The 12,500-nt window shown below is 40.6% G+C and overlaps 1 pseudogene across 1 annotated transcript in view; it reads right to left on the minus strand.

Moving 5' to 3' along the window:
• Positions 1 to 12,500, minus strand: part of LOC308285636 — a 288,564-nt pseudogene that overhangs the window by 137,537 nt on the left and 138,527 nt on the right. Inside the window, exons 9-10 of the transcript XR_013963340.1 lie at positions 12,426 to 12,500; positions 9,548 to 9,678 (exon numbers count right to left, since the gene is read on the minus strand). The exon at positions 12,426 to 12,500 is cut by the window's right edge and continues 26 nt beyond it. The product of XR_013963340.1 is annotated as an uncharacterized misc_RNA (transcript). The remainder of the gene's footprint in view (positions 1 to 9,547; positions 9,679 to 12,425) is intronic.

A 12,500-nucleotide genomic window follows, 5' to 3' on the forward strand; every position in this document is an offset into this window, starting at 1 on the left:
TGTTTTTGTCGTTGACAATCACATTTCTGTTTGGCTTGTAGGCTTTGAAGTTGCACATGGCAGATATGACACATAACCTAAATATACAAAGAAATTACTGACATATTTAGCAACTTTGTACTTAAAAAAAAGAACATTTGGACACTGCTCCTACACATTTTGCGCTAAAATCACGCTGCGACCTGACGGTCGCTTATCTCCCGATTAGGGAGTCTTACTGGTAGTGGAAATAGACGATCTACAAGCTCACAACGCGCCACGATGCGACACCTTGTGAGCTTGTAGATCTGCTATTTCCACAATTTATTTTACTAATATATATGAACATTTTTCAACATGGAAACGATTATGACGATTATGAAAAATAATCGCGATTATGTCAAATAATGGCGATTAGACGGTTATGTAATTATTGTGACCAGGGGCGTCACACCAAATTCTGGGCCCTGGGTACAAGGATTCACTGCGGGCCCCCCATGAATGTTAACTATTGAAAAATAGCAGATATACAAGCTCACAGCGCGGCACCGAGTGCCGCGCTGCGAGCTTGTATATCTGCTATTTTTGAAAAATCGTGAAAATGTGTGCAAGAAACCTATGTCAAGGACCCCCAAGATTTGGCCACGGACCCCGATCTCAAAATATTTAGTTCCAGGGACCCCCAGAAGCAAAATTTGAGTTAGAAATGTTCGCTTAAAAAATACATATATTCAAAGATTTTTTTCAAAAATAGCAGATCTACAAGCTTGCAGCGCGGCACTCGGTGCCGCGCTGTGAGCTTGTATATCTGCTATTTTTCAATAGCTAAAGTTACTAGGGCCCCTCCACCTTGGGCCCTGGTAACTCAGTCCCACTTTCCTACCCCTTGTGACGCCCCTGATCGTGACAGCCCTATTATACACACACACACACCTGTCTGAAGAACTCCTCCAGCAAGGAGGCGGTCCAGCGGTGGTGGACGTCCCAGTTCTTGGCTGGGTGACTGATGTCTGCAGTGTGGAGGAGGAGCGACAGGGCCTTGGGCTTGTCAATGCTAGGAGAGAGACGGAGAGAGAGAGAGACGGAGAGAGAGACGAGAGAGAGACAGAGACAGAGAGAGAGAGAGAGAGAGACGAGAGAGAGAGAGAGAGAGAGAGAGAGAGAGCCAGAGACAGGGGCGTCAATTGGGTATGGCAGGGGTATGCAGCTGCCATACCCTGGGTCCAGAGGGGAAAATAAAAGTTACTTTTAAATATAAATACATGAATGTCTCTTTGTCTATCTGTTCTGGTTATTATGTTGTTAAATTACACTAAAATAACTACAAATGCAACATTTTACAAAATGGTCACTTTAACAAGGTATTATAGCCTAATTATATTCTCCACACCACACTTGAATTCTCCCCATCTTGTCAAAATGGTATATTCCCAGGTTCTGCAGGTCAGCTGCACAGGTGCAATGCATTATTGTTAATTGTGGCATATGTTTACTAACATGCCAAGTTTAGCTGCACTTGAACAACCGTTCCAGGCTGCCATATCCAACCCGAGAAACCATAGAAACGGGGAAAAAAATAAAATGTACTTCTTAAAATAAATGTATCATGCCTTTCGCGCGCGTGCAAGACACCAGTCATGTTGCCATACCTTAGGTTTTTCTGAACTGACGCCACTGGCCAGAGAGAGAGGAGGAATCAAATCAACACGACATCCAAATGATGAAGTGCCCCATAATGTTATTCACTGTGCTGCTCAGATGAATTGGTGCAGGCACGCATCACACACAGTCAGTTTGAATTGTGCGTGTTCATGAAGTGCTAAAGGTGCATTAGGGTACAACCATGGACATGAATACAAAGTAAAACGCAGAGCCCTGTGGGTGTAAGCGTGTGCTAGAGTTCAAACAATGGGTCTGTATGTATGCCCTTTGTTGTTCTGCGAAGCACTTTTGCTGTGTACACACACACACACACACACACACACACACACCTATGCGCACACACATGTGCGCGCGCACACACGCACAAACACATTTCTATGTGCACATGAAAGCACACTCAAACATACTGTAAGCAAAACAAGTAGGCTACACCACACACTCCCACATGCAGGAGGTCAAACAGAGGTGAGATCGTGTAATGTAGCTCTAATTTCGCCACATTTCCATTTGTGACAGATTAGCTCTTCAAGCGCAACCCAAGCCGCAGCTTGCCGCAAACTGGACTCACAATGCATTCGCTATCGCAGCAGCGTTATGCTGACTCTGCATTTAATCTTTTTATTGCTCTGTGTGTGTGTGTGTGTGTGTGTGTGTGTGTGTGTGTGTGTGTGTGTGTGTGTGTGTGTGTGTGTGTGTGTGTGTGTGTCTGTGTGTGTGTGTGTGTGTGTATGATTACATTTTACTCAGCAGTCTACTCAGTGTAAGATGATAAGACCAGTGTTGGAAGAAGCACTCAGACTGAGGTAAAAATACCAATACTGCAATATAAAAAGAACTGTTACAAAGGGCCTGTGTTCAAACCTTTACATGAATAATAGTACAAAAGTATTACCATTAAAATCACCACCATAGTTCTCTATGTTGTATTTCCGATTAGCCTATGCTAAAATAGGGCTTGGATCCAAATATTGTACTTTTACTCCAATACAATTATTTAAAAACTTGAGTTACTAGTTACTTTGCAGATATAATATTATAAAACATACATGACCCACTTTTGTACCTAGGATGTTTGAAAATAGCCGATCTACAAGATTGAGCTTGTAGATCGGCTATTCTCAAACATTTTGTACATTTACTTGTGGTACTTTAAGTATATTTTGATGCCAACACTTTTGTACTTTTACTCAGGCACATTTTGAATTCTGGAAATTTACTTGTAACAGGGTATTTCTATAGACAGGTCTAATCCTACAATCTTTTGATAAAAGTTGATTCTAATGTATTTGTTCCTGTAGAATCCATTTCTGCCATGTACATTTTGTATTGTGCATATTTAATGAGATAATTAGCATATTTGACACATGGGCGGAAATAACAGGGCAAACCCTATAACAATTTGATAAAGGGGTTTACCAAACTTTTCTCAGTTGATCCTTATGTATTTGTTCCTGTAGAATCCATTTCTACCATGTACATTTTTGTATTGTGCATATTTAATGAGATAATTAGCATATTTGACACATCGGTGGAAATATTTGTATAATAATCTTATCCTGTGTTTCTTACATAATTATGTATTTAGGCCACAGAATATTTATATTTGATAAAAATAAATATATACTAAGTGTACAGTTAGTTATGCATTATGCATAACTACCTCACAAATGTGTTTGCTTTCTATACTTGTAAATACCGGTACTTGTGGAATTATACACATGCAAATCCACTATGCACAAAGTAATGCAAACAATATATATTTATGCTAATTCATCCGCTTTGCTAAAACTCATTAACACTAACTGTACACTTAAATCATTGCCTACTTTGCATATTTGCTCAACCAATCTAGTATAACCTTTATATAAAACATTTTATATAAAATAAGTTTATTTTGATCAAATATAAACATTCTGTGGCCTAAATACATAATTATGTCTGCCTAATGCCAGTTTAAGAAACACAGGATAAGATTATTATACAAATATTTCCACCGATGTGTCAAATATGCTAATTATCCCATTAAATATGCACAATACAAAAATGTACATGGCAGAAATGGATTCTACAGGAAAACATGATAAGAATCAACTGAGAAAAGTTTGGTAAACCCTTTTATCTTTTTTTTAAATAGGGTTTGTCCTGTCATTTCCACCCATGTTACAAATAATTTGACACATGGGCAGAAAGAACAGGAAAAAAATCTTAAAAAAATTATAAAAGGGTTTACATTTTTGTATCATGCATAGTAAATGAGATCATTAGCATATTTGAGTCACTATGCTAATTATCTCGTTAATTATGTACATGGCAGAAATGGATTCTACAGGAAAAAATACATTATAATCAACTGAGAAAAATTTGGTACACCCTTTTATCAAAAGATTGTAGGATTAGACCTGTCTACTATATTGCAGTATTGATACTTTCACTGAAGTAAAACGTTTTTAGTACTTTTACCACCACTGCATAGGAGGTTTCTGCCCGACAGCGACGTAACACAAACCAAACAATGACGGTGATCATTCTCACATAATTATGTGTACTGTGTACTCTCAGAGCGTGGCTTTTAGCTAGAATGAATTGCTCTGGGAGGAGACTGGAAGGACAGGTGCTGATGCAGTGCACAGTCACGCTGAACAAAATGACAGCACATTGAAGGTGAATAAGTGGCCTTTAGGGCTTCCCCGCAATGTCAGCAGGCACAATTCATCACTTTTGCGTCATGTGATATTGTGATTGATGGTTCACTCAGCAAAAAAAAAAAAAAGAGAAAATAGACTTCCATGTAATTTATAGTGCACAGATCATGCACGCCCATGCACAGATCATGCACCATGTTTGTGCAGGCTGTTCACAGCTTTCAAACAAAAAAATCAGATTGGAAATCCGTTCAGGCATTCTTGAGAAAATAGCCATTATGTTTTACATTATGTAAGCAAAGATGGCTGCCCTGTATGAAAGATGGGGTTGTATGGGGGGTGGAACATGCAAAATCGCGATTGAAATCATGTTTACTAGATTTAATTTAAGGTAAAAGTCGCCAAAAGTCGTCTGGCAGGGAAGTCCATAGTGACATAGTTGATCTGAAAGTCGTTTGGCACTGTATGAGTTAATAAAGCTTAAATAGCACAGGTGAGGAAAAAAGGCACGCGACAAAGCAGCACCTCTCTCTCTCGAGGGACAGTGGCTTCTTCAAACGGCCCCGGCTCGTGCCGCGTCCCCATGGAGGGGGGCCGCGGCCCGTCAAGGGACGCAGGTGAAATGTTAACCTGCCGACGATACGGAGCGCCGGGAGGTAGCACTTAAACCAAACCTTAACCCTAACCTCAGTAAAACCAGCGCGGTTAAACTCTAACCCCCCGCGATGCTCCGGTCCCGCCGCGGGTGAATATCTAACCCTCCGCGATGCTCCGGTCCCGCCGCAAGTGAATATCTAACCCTCCGGGTGCCGCGGGATGAGCTGGGGCCGCGAAAATCACTTGAGATCTCGGCTCCGGAACGCCACAGGTACCGTGGGACGAGCCGGGGCTGCGAAAAGAACTTGCTACACCTTGCTACAATTGTCATGTTCATTTCAATTACTGTACATGTCTATGTCTTGCAAATCATTATTGTTTTATGTATGCTCTACACAGGGGAGTCACAAGGGGGGTTACTAGGGCCCAAGGTGGAGGGGCTTTGATTATTTTATATTTTAGCTATTGAAAAATAGCAGATCTACAAGCTTGCACGCCTCGCAGCAAGCTGCAAGCTTGAGCTTGTAGATCTGCTATTTTTGAAAAGTCGTGAAAATGTGTGCAAATCTTTGAATGTATGTATTTTTTAAGCAAACATTTGTAACTCAAATTTTGCTTCTGGGGGGTCCCAGCCTCCCAGGTCCCTGGAACTAAATATTTTCAGATGGGGGTCTGTGGCCAAATACATATGATTTTGGGCGTCCTTCACATGAAAAAGTTTGAGCACCACTGACATAGAAACATAGGTTTTTCAACAAAAAAAAAAGAAATGTAGGATTTGAAATATTCAAAGACTTTTTCACGATTTTTCCAAAAATAGCAGATCTACAAGCTCGCAGCGCTGCACTCGGTGCCGCACTGTGAGCTTGTATACCGCCGGTATCAGCTATTTTTTCAATAGTTAAAGCACAAAATAATGTGTAATAATGCGTTCCCAGTCTAAATGGGTTAAACCCCCTGCCCCTATGAAAAACATTCATGGGGGGCCTGCAGTGAATCCTTGTACCCAGGGCCCAGAATTTGGTGCGACACCTCTCCCTGGCCAGGCAATATGGTGATTCTGAGTTCTGAGTACACAGTCAAAGTGTTCATTCAAGGCTGAGAGGGGATAATTAGTCCAGACGTTTCCGGCAGTATTTCGATGAAATCGTGCACTTTATAAAAGAAGCATGAAATTCGGCACAGACAGTTAGAAGATGCCATATGGAACATTGTTTTGCAGGAAAAACATTCCTTGGGCTAAAAACAGACCCCATAAAACTATGGTTTAGCCCACCTAGTTTGACCCCTCACATGCTACTAAAGCATATTTATTTTTTGTATTATTTTACTCTATAGCAGTACTATGAGAGCCCAACTTTGATTGGCTCCCACAAGTTTCCCAAGACAAAGCTGTCCCTATAGCCAAAAATGTTCCATATGGCATGTTCTAACCAAATTTCATGCTTCTTTCATAAAGTGCACGATTTTTGCCTGAAACGCTCGGACTAAATAGGATAGATAGGATATTAATGTAGCATCTTGGCGAGAAACCATTTTAACAGACTAGCTTTTGGTTCATTGATGCTCTGATCGTCCCTACTGCTTCGTTTATAACAATGATTGTGTTTTTTGTTATCTTTTATTAAGTAATTTGTGACTAAATGTACTATGATTTAACCAAACTCAAAGCGCCATGACTGAAAAGCATCAATACCTCTATTATTAAACAAAACAAATATTATGGCTCTCATTTGTTTCGCTCAAGCATGAATTACCCCTCGTTTGTTGACAGTAGTGATTACATTTCCATAATAATTATCTTTCTCTCAAACACATCTCGCAGGGATCTTGTTAGCTGAACTGTAAACAGTGGGCATGCGCGTACAAAGGGTGAATACGTTGACTGCCGGGTTAACGGAGGTGTAAATGGAAGGGCAGGGTTAATGTTGCGGGCTAATAGACCATAAATGGTGGCTTGGGGTGGCAAACTGACCCCTCTGGCTGCTGCAGGTAGTTCTTCATGGCTTTCACCTGCTGGAAGTGGCAGGACATGTCTGTGGCCAGCACCATCTCCACCACCAGGGCACGCAGCTCTCTGGACAAGACGGGGGGGAAAAGGAACGTCATGATTGATAATGTGTTCAATGGACTGTTCGTTTTTCATGATTGTTAACACACAAAAATCTAAAATTTGGCACAATTTTCACAACCTTAACTTCATGTACCGATCGCTTGCCCCGATTTGGCACTACTTCACACTCCCTTTTCTGCATTAGACTCTGATTTTCCTTCTTTACACTCTGATGTCAATTACACATCACCTTGTTGTCAAAACATACACTAAATGTTCGGTTGTTGCACACACTTCTCATGTAACATCTCAAAGTATCAACCTACAACATACAACTATTCAAAACTCTACACATATTCAAGTCTGATATCAATTACGAATCACCTTGTTGTCTAAATACTACACACAATGTTCAGTTGTGCAACAACTGAAAACAACTGAACATTGACAACTGAAAACTGAGACAGGAACTGGAGGCAGAGATGGGCACAAAATACAAAAAAAGATTTGAAATACAAAGATACAAATACCAGGATATTGTCACCAGGATAGTATCTTGGTGACAGTATCACCAGGATAGTATCTTGGTGACAGTATCCTGGTCAGTATTAGACCAAGTACTGACCAAGTTTAGATTTTCTTTTTTTTTTTTCCCCAAAATACTTTTTTGTATTTTGTGCCCATCTCTGACCGGAGGCATGATGCCTAAATCTACTGTAAATCATATCCCCAAATAAAACTTTTTGGATGCATATTTGTGTGTTTTATGTTTGAGTTTGACTATACAAAAAGTAGGCCTACACTGAGTCGTTTTACAAAAGGAGAAATAGCACATACTCCAGAGTCATTGTTATGTATATGGTGTGTTCCATATCGAAGATTGTGTTTTCAATTTTGCACTTCAGTGTGCTGTAAATTATTGGTTGTGTGCAGCAAATGCATGGTTGTGTGTACTCAATGAATGGTATGTGTTGTCATTTAAAAATATGGCTGTGTGTACCAAATGAAAACACGAGTTCCATTTTGTGAACACAGCTAAGTGATTTGATGGCAAAGAGTCATCTTGGGAAGGGAGTGTGAGGTTTAGCATTGTGTGTGTGTGTGTGTGTGTGTGTGTGTGTGTGAGGTTTTCGATTTTGTGTGTGCAGTTTTGAGAAAGCTGTTATTGTATTGAGAAACGTGTGTTAACAATCGTGAAAAACTGTAAGTATAGTGAGTCAGACTTGCATTATATTGCTCGAGAAGCTGGAGAGCAGCTGTCTCCTTTCATGTATTATCATGCCTTTAACGGTGCCACTCGCATGCAAAGTTATCAGACCATGAAAGGCAGTGAAGGAGTACGGACGGAGGCAATTCCAATTTTCGGAACCTGATTCTGTTTACCAGCCCAGAGCAGGATGATTACTTTGTGCTAACAGGAGATGAGTTTAGAGGGTTTTCAATGGAGGATGGAGCTCGTCTAGTTCTCTGTGTAGTTGGCCTTTATCTCACCCTGCCACTCCATCATTCATTATCTCTATACCAGGGGTCTTCAACAGGCAGGCCAGGATTACTACCTCTGAGGGCCCCTGGGCACTGAAGCTCCAAGGGCCCCCCTCTGCGTACGTGCTACAGGGCTCCAGACTAACCGTTTTCAATATTTTAAAAAGTAGCTTAACGATATCAGCAGCCAGTGAACACACCTAAGACAATAACAGTCTGAGGTAAGAAACAGTGGCAGTGTGGCCACTGACAATCAAAATAAATAACAATGTACAATTATAGTACTAACATATGGTCAAAACAAGCCATATCCTTCCCCCAAAATATTACAAAATACCATTTGTGACTACCAAATTGGGGGTCTTGGGGGCATAATTTAATTCATTTAATTTGGATTAGATAACTAAATGGCTGGGGGTTTCTTTCTTTTTTATTCTTTTTTTTTCTCAACTTTTCTTTTTCTTTTTCTTCTGGAGGGCCCCCTGATGCCAAGGGCCCCTGGGCACGTGCCCAAAGTGCCCATATTGTAGATCCGGCCCTGTCAACAGGGGGTCCGGGATCCCTAGGGGGTCCTCAGAGTTTCTACAGGGGGGCCGCCAAATCTTTGTGTGATAGGATCCTGTTTTTACATTAACCATTTGAACCCTAGCATCCCTATTCTGAGTGGAACATTAGCCAAAAATAGCAGATCTACAAGTAGTAGATCGGCTATTTTTGGCAAAGAGGTTTGAAGAGGGAAAAGAAGTATTTGACGGTTCAAGTGGTTAAATGTCTGAAAATACACACTACTCCAACATGATGACAGTGCTGTCAAACAAGTCTAATCTGCCTAAGAATTGTATAATCTACAACACAGTTTTATACAATATGTAGTGGGGGTCCCTGCTTCATCTCTCTCTCAGCTAAGGGGTCCTTGGCCTGAAAAAGTTGAAGACCCCTGCTCTATACATAGCTTATCTATGCATTTATCTCTGTTTATTTCTCTCCAGCAATTTATCTCACTCCCTTCACAATCAATCAGTTATTTCATTGTCACCTCTCACTCCCCTCTCTCTCTCTCTCTCTCTCTCTCTTTCTCTCTTTCTCTCTCTCTCTCTCTCTCTCTCTCTCTCTCTCTCTCTCTCTCTCTCACACCTCCAGTCATCCTTGGAGAGGTTACAGAGGATGTTCATCTCGTCATCGTCCTGCAGCAGGCGGTACGCTGCGCTGACATGGTGGCTCTCCAGCACGGCGCGGTCGTTGTACAAAATAGCTGTGTCTGACCTGTTGGGAAAACAAAACAAAACAAAACAAGAAAGAACAGAAATTCAATAAATTAAGCTGATAAGACCTAGCCTCACACGGCCATCCCGAGCTACGTCATCACCAATGTGCTTCCTTTCTCGGTCTGGTGTCCCTCCCATCGAGTCTCAATTTCCAATCAAATGGCTGCATTTGGAGCGACCCGCCTCACACCGCTCCTGATTGGTCGAGCGGCTGCTACAGCTCTAACATTTTGAAAACAAACATGGCGGCCCTCATACCCGACGCAAGTTTACAAATTGCAAATAAAAGCTGCATTAAGCGAACTTTTATCTGAAATCAACGGCATCTCATAACTTAAAAATTAACAACAGTTTGCACCTTTGGAATTTCTGTCTGGAAAAGACGTATTTGCTGTTCTGCCGACAATGTTTTGATGCACTGATGACTACGGACTGGACCTGTCAGTCAAAGTGAGTAACTACGTCATCGTAAAGCGTTGTCTATGGAGGACTCCGAGACTCTCCCCTGGGAGAGTCTGGCTGTTGCGAGGCTACCCTCACCCTCACCATGAGTAAAATGGTAAATGGTGCAAACTGCATTTATATAATGCCTTTATCCAAGGCGCTTTACAGAGATTGTGCATTATATTCACCCATTCACACACCGATGGCGGAGGAAACCAGAGTCTTGCTCAAGGATTCTTCTACACTAACTCTGGGGGAACCTAAGACGGCAACTCTACCCCTCAGCCACTTGTGCCGCCCCTATGAGTAAGTAAGTATACTGCTGTATGGCAGCCTCACCTGTTACTTTGTTCTTGCAAAAGACTATACAAAATGTTCTTATGCAGACACACAACGTTACCACTCTACACAGTCTGAGCTCCAGTTAAATCCTTCTGACTATTCATCTTTCCTATCCACAATCAGGCAGAAATACTTTTTACATGGATACTAAAACTTGCTGGTTAACCCAGCTGCCGTTCTGCAGACAGCAAATACCATGTTTCATCTAACCTGAAATGTCTACAATCGCCCCCCCTTGAGTAAAAGTATGAAAATATTGGCATCAAAATTTACTTAAAGTACCAAAAGTAAAAGTACAAAATGTTTGAAAATAGCGGATCTACAAGCTCACAACGCGTTGCATCGCCTTAGCTATTTTCAAATAGCCAAGGTATAGAATAGGGCTAAAGTGATTAATGTATGTTTTATAATATTATAATTTATATCTGCAAAGTAACTAGTCACTAAAGTTTTCAAATAAATGTAGTGGAGTAAAAGTACAATATTTGGATCCGAGATGTAATGGAGTATAAGTAAAAGTATTGGAAATTGGAAATACTCATGTAAAGTACAAATACCTCAAAACTGTACTTAAAAGGAGTAGTTCACCACTTTTCAACCTGTCTTCATATAATAGGTCCTCACTAATGTTCATAATAAAATAGCACAATTTTTTTCTATTCAGTCTGGGTCTCATAGGAGAGCTGTCAAATCCTTCTACCGGTGACATCATCGTTTGACAAAAAAAAAAGAATAATAATATTTTTGAAAAAAAAAATTTAGATTTTTATTATCACGAGAACAATGGCTTCCACTTTAACATTGCAACTTTTTCAGGAATAGAAAGCCTGCAGTTTCTATTAGCTTGCATTTCCCATTGATGATGTCACCGGTAGAAGGATTTGACCCACCCACAGCTCTCCTATGAGACCCAAACTGAGTTATTTTATCATAAACATTAGTGAGGACCTATTATGAAGATAGGTTGAAAAGTGGTGGAGTGCCCCTTTAAGTACAGTACTTAAGGAAAAGTACTTAGTTACATTAGTTAGACATAACTATTTATCATATTAGTTAGACATATAGTGACAAATAACATTACTCATGAATTCAATATGTAGTAGAACAAATAATTCACCTCTTTACAAAAATGGTTTAAAATCAATTTCCTCATTTAGACCTGGATATACCATGGAGTCAAAAGCAAATATCCAGTATGTTTCTCTCTGCAGTAACCTCTTTAACCACCTCTAGCTGTTTGTTCATAAAGAGCCTTGTCCTTCCCCGGGTCCTTCCATACATTCTCAATTCCATTCTCTTGTGAATAAAATCAGTTACGTAACCATCAGTTGAGGTATGGTCTTGTACTAGTGAAAGATAGCGGCTCTGACACCTGTTGAGAATGTATTGTAAAATATTCATCTATTCTATGTACCTAAGCTAAATGTTTCTACTGTGATACTTAGGGCTCTATTATGATCCAGGTCTTATGCCTTATGCCTTAACTTCTTTGCCTTTTTTTTACTATTTTGAAAAACATTTTTAAATACTTCAAATGCTGATCTACATCTGCACGCTGTGAGCTTGCAGATCAGCTATTTGAAATATTAAAAAATGTCTATATAGTAAAAAAAGGCAAAGAAGTTAAGGCATAAATAAGGCATAAGACCTGGGTCATAATAGAGCCCTAAGAGTGAGTTATGGTGGCTAATGCTAACAGCAGCTTCACCCAAAGTCGTCAAACTTCTTTCTTTCAGTGCAATACTTTACCCCCATTTTCTGAAATCAACAACATGAATCCATTTGTTTTGAAGGAGCTGAGTTTGAAGTTCATTTATAAATCCCCCGTCCACCCCTACTGCTGTGAATGCACTGCAGGCTATCTGGAGGTGGAGGTGGAAGGCTGCCCCCCGGACAACCAAATGAACACATTGATTAGGCCAGTCTGTGGCATGCATTTTTTATTTTATGATCCATTACCTCGTCTGAATGTGGAAGTTGTTTGTGGTCCCCGTGTGCTCGTAGTCGTGCACTGCCGCCGCAAAGATCATGGCA

Source organism: Nannobrachium achirus (genome assembly GCF_963921795.1).
Source record: "Nannobrachium achirus genome assembly, chromosome: 5".
In the NCBI taxonomy this organism is placed as follows: Eukaryota; Metazoa; Chordata; class Actinopteri; order Myctophiformes; family Myctophidae; genus Nannobrachium; species Nannobrachium achirus.